This window comes from Hypanus sabinus, chromosome 29, assembly GCF_030144855.1.
Source record: "Hypanus sabinus isolate sHypSab1 chromosome 29, sHypSab1.hap1, whole genome shotgun sequence".
Classification (NCBI taxonomy): domain Eukaryota; kingdom Metazoa; phylum Chordata; class Chondrichthyes; order Myliobatiformes; family Dasyatidae; genus Hypanus; species Hypanus sabinus.
In genome coordinates this window covers 30,662,026-30,669,185 of record NC_082734.1, presented here as the reverse complement: position 1 = coordinate 30,669,185, position 7,160 = coordinate 30,662,026, and positions in this window count along the sequence as shown.

Below are 7,160 nucleotides of genomic sequence, written 5' to 3'. Positions count from 1 at the left end.
GACGAGAACCTGCATGGGAGGTTGGTCAGGAAGGTTCAGTCACTCAGCATTCAAGATGAGGTAGTAAGTTAGATTAGACACTAACTTTGTGGGAGAAGCCAGAGAGTGGCATTAGGTGGTTGTGTCTCTGACTGGAGGCCTATGATTAGTGTAGTACTGCAGGGATCAGTGATGGGTGCACTGTTGTTTGTCATCAACATAAATGATCTGGACTGGCGGTTTGATGTTTATCTTCATAAGCTTTTTGTATGACACATGGCTCCGGGGTTGAACACCTAATGGGTTCTTTCTTTTTCACCTTTTTCTTGCTTTAGCAGGGTTTTTTTCTTTCTTCTCTATTTTTGTGTCACCATATGTTTCAATCCTTAATATTGTTTCTTTTCTCTTTTGAGACATTGTGTTACTTACTTCGACGTACTCTTGTATTTTGGATAATAATAATAATAAAAAGATTTGCAAAGAAAGGTAAATGATCTGGATCATAACGTGGTCAATTAGATCATCAAGTGTGCGCATGACACCAAGATTGGGGTGGGGGGGGGGGGGTAGTGGACAATGAAGAATGCTATCATGGCTTGCAGTGGGATCTGACCAGGTGGAAAAATGGGCTAAAAATAGCAGATGGATTTAATGCAGACAAGTGTGAGGTGTTACACTTTGATAGAACTAACCAGAATAGGTCTTACACAGTGAGTGGTAGGGCAGTGGACCAGAGGGATCTGGGAATATAGGTCCATAATTCACTGCAAGTGGTGTCATATATAGGTAGGGTCATAAAGAAAGCTTTTGGCACATTGGCATTCAAAAATCAAAGTACTGAGTACAGGAGATGGGATATTATGTTGAAGTTGTATAAGATGTTGGTGAGGTCGAATTGGAATATTATGTGCAGTTTTGGTCACCTGCCTACAGAAAAGATGTAATTATGGTTGTAAGAACAAAGAGAAAATTTACGAGGATGTCACTGGGTCTGGAGGACCTGAGTTATAAGAAAATATTAAATGTTAGGATTTTACTCATTGGAATGTAGAAGTTTGAGAGGAGATTTGATAGAGGTATACAAAATTATAAGGGGTAAGGGCAGGGTAAATGCAAGCAGGTTTTTTCCACTGAGGTTAGATGGGATTACAACCAGAGGTCATGGGTTAAGGGTGAAAGGTGAAAAGCTTAAGGGGAATACAAGGGGAAACTTCTTCACTCAGAGGGTTGTGGAATGAGCTGCCTACACAAGTGGTGCACGTGAGCTCGATTTCAACATTTAAGAGAAATTTGGATAGGTAAATGGATAGTAGGAGTATGGGGGGCTATAGTGATGGTGCAGGTCGATGGGAGTTGGCAGTTTATATGGTTCAACATGGATTAGATAGGCCAAAGGGCCTGTATCTGTGCTGTACTTTTCTATGACTCTATGACTCAATATGTCGATTTATTAAGGCTAATATGCCAAAAGCTTTGTTTAAGACCCAATCTAACTATGACACCACTTTCAAAGAATTATGGATTTGTATTCTCAGATCCCTCTGTTCTAGTGTACTCCTAGTGCCTGACTGCTCACCATGAAGACCTACCCTGGTTGGTCCTTCCAAAATGTAACATCTCACAATTGGCATTAAATTCAATCCGCCATCTTTCTGCCCATTTGTCTACCTGCTCCAGATTCCACTGCAGACTTTGGTAGTCTGCCTTTTTGTCCACCCCCGATCTCGGCGTCTTCTGCAAATTTGCTGATTCAGTTCACCATGTAATCTTTCAAATCATTGACATCGATGACAAACAACAATGGACCCAGCCTCGACCTCTGGGGCACACTGCTAGTCACGGGCCTCCAGTCAGAGAGGTGACTATCTGCTGCGAAGTTACTACCTCATTTTGACCACACTCCCATGCTCACCACCATGACAAGGTGACAATCCATGGAGAAGGGCTGGACTATGCACAACATAGTGCAGATGTGCAGTAGAGAGCATCCTAACAAGCTGCGTCGCTGTATGGTATGGAAACAACACTGTGGCAGACAAGAAAGCTCTACAACAGGTTGTCAAAGCAGCCCAACACATCACAGGCACCAGACCGCCTGCCATCAATGACATATTTTTCTCTGCCGTTAGCAATCAGTGCAAGAGTTAGTTTGCTGGTGACACAGCTGAAGTTCAACCAGAGCTCAGGTACCTCTCAGCATTTTTCTCAGAGCATGAGAGACCATTCATTCGTGATGCAGTTTGAGGTTTAAATAAACCTAGTAAGCTTTTTGGCTTTTTTTAATCGGTAGACTGCAATCAACATGGGGGCCAATAAAAAGAAAGATGTAAGTGGAGCAGCCATTGTGTGAGTGGTTTGTATTTGCCTCAGCAGGCTAGGCAAGTACAGGAGGAGTTCCTAAGTAAGTAATTGAGGAAGTTTTTGGTAAGTTTTTTTTCCAGTTAGTACATAGCTAGTGTGCAGAGAAGGGATTTGGAGGTAGTGGTATGTCCCTTGTGTGAAATGTGAGACCTCAAGTCTCCCTAATAACTATATCTGCATGAAGTGCATCAAGCTGCAGCTCGATAGAGATCGTTTTAAGGAACTAGAGAGGCATCTCGATAACCCTCGCCTGATACTGGAGAATGAGGTGGTAATAGATAGGAGATACATGAAGGTAGCTTATCTCTAAGTTACAGGAGACAGTTACCTGGGTGACTATCAGGAGAGGGAAAGGGAATAGACAGTCGCTGTAGAGAACCCCTCAATAATAAATATACTGCTTTGGATACTGTTGGGGATGGGGGGGGGGGGGGGAGGATGGGAGGAGCAACCTGGCAGAGAGAAGCCTCATTGACCATGTTTCTGGCACTGTGTCCGGCTCTGTGGCTCAGAAGGAAAGGGCAGAGAAGAGGAGTGCAGTAGTGACAGGGTTTTAGAGGAGCAAAAAGCAGATTCTGTGGATGTGAAAGAGACACGGGTCAGGTCCATGACATTCTAAAGTGAACAGATGTGTGTGTTTGCGTGTGCGTGCCCTAACTCCTGGTGGAGTCGTTGGGCCACCGTCACGCCAAGCTTTTTGCACCGTTCTTTTTGGTAATTGCTCATCGTACGGCGTGTCTTGGGATTCTGAAACCTGGTGGAGCTCATCCCTCTCCATATTTGTACCAGTGACATAGATAGGAAATGGGAGGAGGTCCTGAAGAGATAATATAGGGAATTAGACAGTAAGCTGAAAAGCAGGATCTCCAATGTAGTAATCTCCAGATTGCTGCTGGTGCCACCTGTCAGTGAGGGTAAGAGCAGGTTGATATGACAGATGAATGCATGGCTGAGCAATTGGCGCAAGGGGCAGGATTTCAGATTTCTGGATCATTAGGATATCGTCTGAGGAAGGTACAGGTTACACCTGAACCTGAGGAGGGACAAATATCTTTACGGGCAGGTTTGCGAAAGCTGTTGGAGAGTGTTTTAATTAATTTGGCAAGGGATGGGAACCGGAGTGATATGGTTGAGGATGGGTCAGTTGGTATGCAAGTAGGTGCAGTGTATAGTGAGACTGTCAGGTAGGACAGGCAGATGATGGGGCATAATTGCAGTCAGTGGGATGAGATAAAGTGCAATGGGAGACAGAATCAAAAAGGGTGATGAATATAGGACTGAAGGTGTTATATTTGAATGCACACAGTATATGGAATAAGGTAGATGATCTTTTAGCACAGTTACAGATTAGCAGGTACGATGTTGTGGGTATCTCCAAGTCCTGGCTGAAAGAATATCATAGTTGGGAGCAAAACATCCAAGGATACCCACTGTATCAAAATGATAGGCAGGTAGGCAGAGGAGGTGACTTGGCTCTGCTGTTAAAAATAGAATCAAATCCTGAGAAAGAGGTAACATAGGACTGGAAGATGTAGAATCCTTGTGGGTAGAGTTAAGAAACTGCAAGGTAAAAATATTCCGATGGAAGTTATGTATAAGCTTCCAAACAGTATCTAAAATGTGGGATGTGAATTACAATGGGAGGTAGAACAGGCATGTAAAAAAAGGCCATATTACGATAATCATGATGGATTTCAAAATGGGGGTGGAATGGGAAAGTCCAACTGGTGCTGGATCCTAAGAGAGGGAATTTGTAGAATGCCTATGAGATGGCTTTTTAGAGCAAATTCTGGTTGACCCCACTAGGAGAATGGTAATTCTAGATTGTGTGTTAATGCAATTTATACATATTGATTAGGAAGTTTAAGGTAAAGGAACACTTAGAAGGCAGTGATAATACAATGGACCACTCTGAGGTAGAGAGGCTAAAATCAGATGTATCAATACTACAGTGGAGGGAAGGGAATTACAGAGTTATGAGAGAGGGGCTGGCCAAAGTTGATTGATAGGGGACACTATCAGGGATGACGGTAGAACATCAATGGCTGGTGTTTGGGAAGAAATCCAGAAGGTACAGGAAAGATACATCCCAAAGATGAAGAAGTATTCTAAAGGGAAGTTGAGGCAACTACGGTTAACAGGGGAAGTCAAAGACAGCATAAAAGCAAAACATATCAAAAATTACTGGTGAGTTAGAGGGGTGGGCAGCTTTTAAAAACTAACAAAAGGCAATTAAGAAAACCACAAAGGGAGAAAAGATAAAATATGAAGGTAGGCTAGCCAAAAATTCAAGAGGATACAAAAAGTTTTTTTCAGGTATATAAGGAGTAAAAGAGAGACACGCATGGGTATTGAACGGCTGGGAAATGATGCTGGAGTGATAGGGGTGGGACATAAAGAAATTATGAATAAAATTAAGAAGTATTCTATGTCAGTCTTCACTGTGGAAGACATGAGAGAATGCCAGAAATCTGAGAGTGTCAGGGGATAGAAGTATTATTGTTATTACTAAGGAGAAGGTGCCCGTGAAGCTGCAAACTCTGAAGGTAGTTAAGTCACCTGGACCAGGTGGACTACACACAGGGTTCTAAAAGAGGTGCCTGAAGAGATTGTGGAAGCATCAGCAATAACCTTTCCACATTTACAAATTCTGGAATGGTTTTGGAGGGCAGGAAAATTGCAAATGTGACTCCACTCTTTGAGAAGGGTGGCAGGCAGAAGAAAGGAAATTATAGGCCATTTACCTTGACTGGTGGCTGGGAAGATATTAGAATCCAATATTAAGTATGTTTCAGGGTACTTGGAGGCAAAATCAGCTCGGTTTTCCAAAGGGCAAATCTTGCCTGTCAAACTTGTTGCAATTCGTTGAGGAAATAACAAGCAGGATAGACAAAGGAGAATCACGCTTGTGGTGAATTTGGATTTTTACAAAGTCTTTGACAAGGTCTCACACATGAGGCTGCTTAGCAAGGTAAGTGTTCATGGTATTACAGGAAAGATAATAGCAAAGATAGAGCATTGGCTGATTGGCAGGAGGTAAAGAGTGGGAATAAAGGGGACTTTTTCTGCGAGATCGCTGGTAGTGATCTGCAGCGGCCAGTTTTGGGACTGCTTCATTTTACATTTTATGTCAATGATTTGGGTGACAGAATTGATGACTCTGTGGCCAAGTTTGTGGATGATATGTAAATAGGTGGAAGGACAGTTAGTGTTGAAGAACTAAGACAGATCGGGAGCATAGGCAAAGAAGTGGCTAATGGAATATAGTGTATGGTCATGCATTTTTATAGTAAGAATAAAAGTGCAGACTATTTTATAAATGGGGAGAAAATCCATAAATCTGAGGTGCAAAGGGATTTGAGAATCCCTGCACAGGATTCATTAAAAAGTTAACTTGCAGGTTGAGCCGGGGGTAAGAAAGACAAATGTAATGTCAGAATCAGAATCAGGTTTATTATCACCGGCACGTGTCATGAAATTTGCTAACTCAGCAGCAGCAGTTCAATGTAATACATAATATAGAAGAAAAAGAGAAAAAAAATCAGTAAATCAATTACAGCATTCACATATTGAATACATTAAAATCATGCAAAAAACAGAAATATATATTAAATCCGTCTACAATCAGAATTGTTTTCATCAGTTTTAAGCAGCAGTAGTTTGTTGAAATGCATTAAGACATCTTTGCTGACTGTGCTAACATTGAAAGCAGTTGTGCTTTTTAGCTATATCAGCCTGAAATGAGAATATTTAATCGTATCCATTGAGAGTTCTGCTGCTACACAAGTCACCCTCCAGCACCCCAGAAGTATCGATTTTGAGGGGACTAGAATATAAAAGCAAGGAGTGTGATGCTTAGGCTTTATCACACAATGCAGATGCCTCACTTGGAGTATTGTGAGCAGTTTTGAGCTCCTTATTTAAGAAAGGGTGTGCTGACATTGGAGAGGGTTCAGAGGAGATTCTCAAAAATGATTCTGAGAATGATAGGCTTATCATATGAGGAGCATTTGATAGCTCTGGGCCTTGACTCATTGGAATTTAAAAAGAATGAGGGGTCTCACTGAAACCTATTGAATGTTGAAAGGCGTAGATAGAGTGGATGTGGAGAGGATGTTTTGTATAGTGGGGGAATCTAAGGTCAGACGGCACAGCTTCAGAATAGAGGGACGCCCATTTCGAAGGGAGATGAGGAAGAATTTCTTTAGCCAGAGGGTGGTGAATCTGTGGAGTTCATTGCCACAGGCAACTGTGGACGCCAAGTCATTGGGTCGATATGTGGAAGTTTATAAATTCTTGATAAGTCATGGTGTGAAAGGGTAAGGGAGAAGGTAGGAGAAAGGGGTTGAGAGGGAAATGGATCAGCCATGATCAAATTGCACAGCAGACACAGTGGCCCGAATGGCCTAATTCTGCTCCCAAGTCTTATGGCCATAAAGAAAATTTATTTTCCATAAGCAATAAACAATAATTCATAATAAGCTACCAGAGGGTGCAGGAACTCACAAGATCTTTCCGTTCAACAACACTCCCCAGTTCCCTAGCATTTATTGTGTCCATCCTGTCTTGGTTTGACTTCTCAAATGGATTTACACAGCACAGAAATAGGCCCGCCCTTTGGTTCCATTCATCCCTGCTGACCAAGTTACACACCTGACCTAGATCCAATGGCCTGACTTTGGCCTCTGTCTTAAGCTTTCTTATTGATGTACCTGGCCAAATGTATTTCAATTATTGGAAATCCATGCACCTTAACAACATCCTCTGGAAGCCTATTCCACATACACCATCAATAGTGTGAAAGAGTTGTCCCTCAGGTC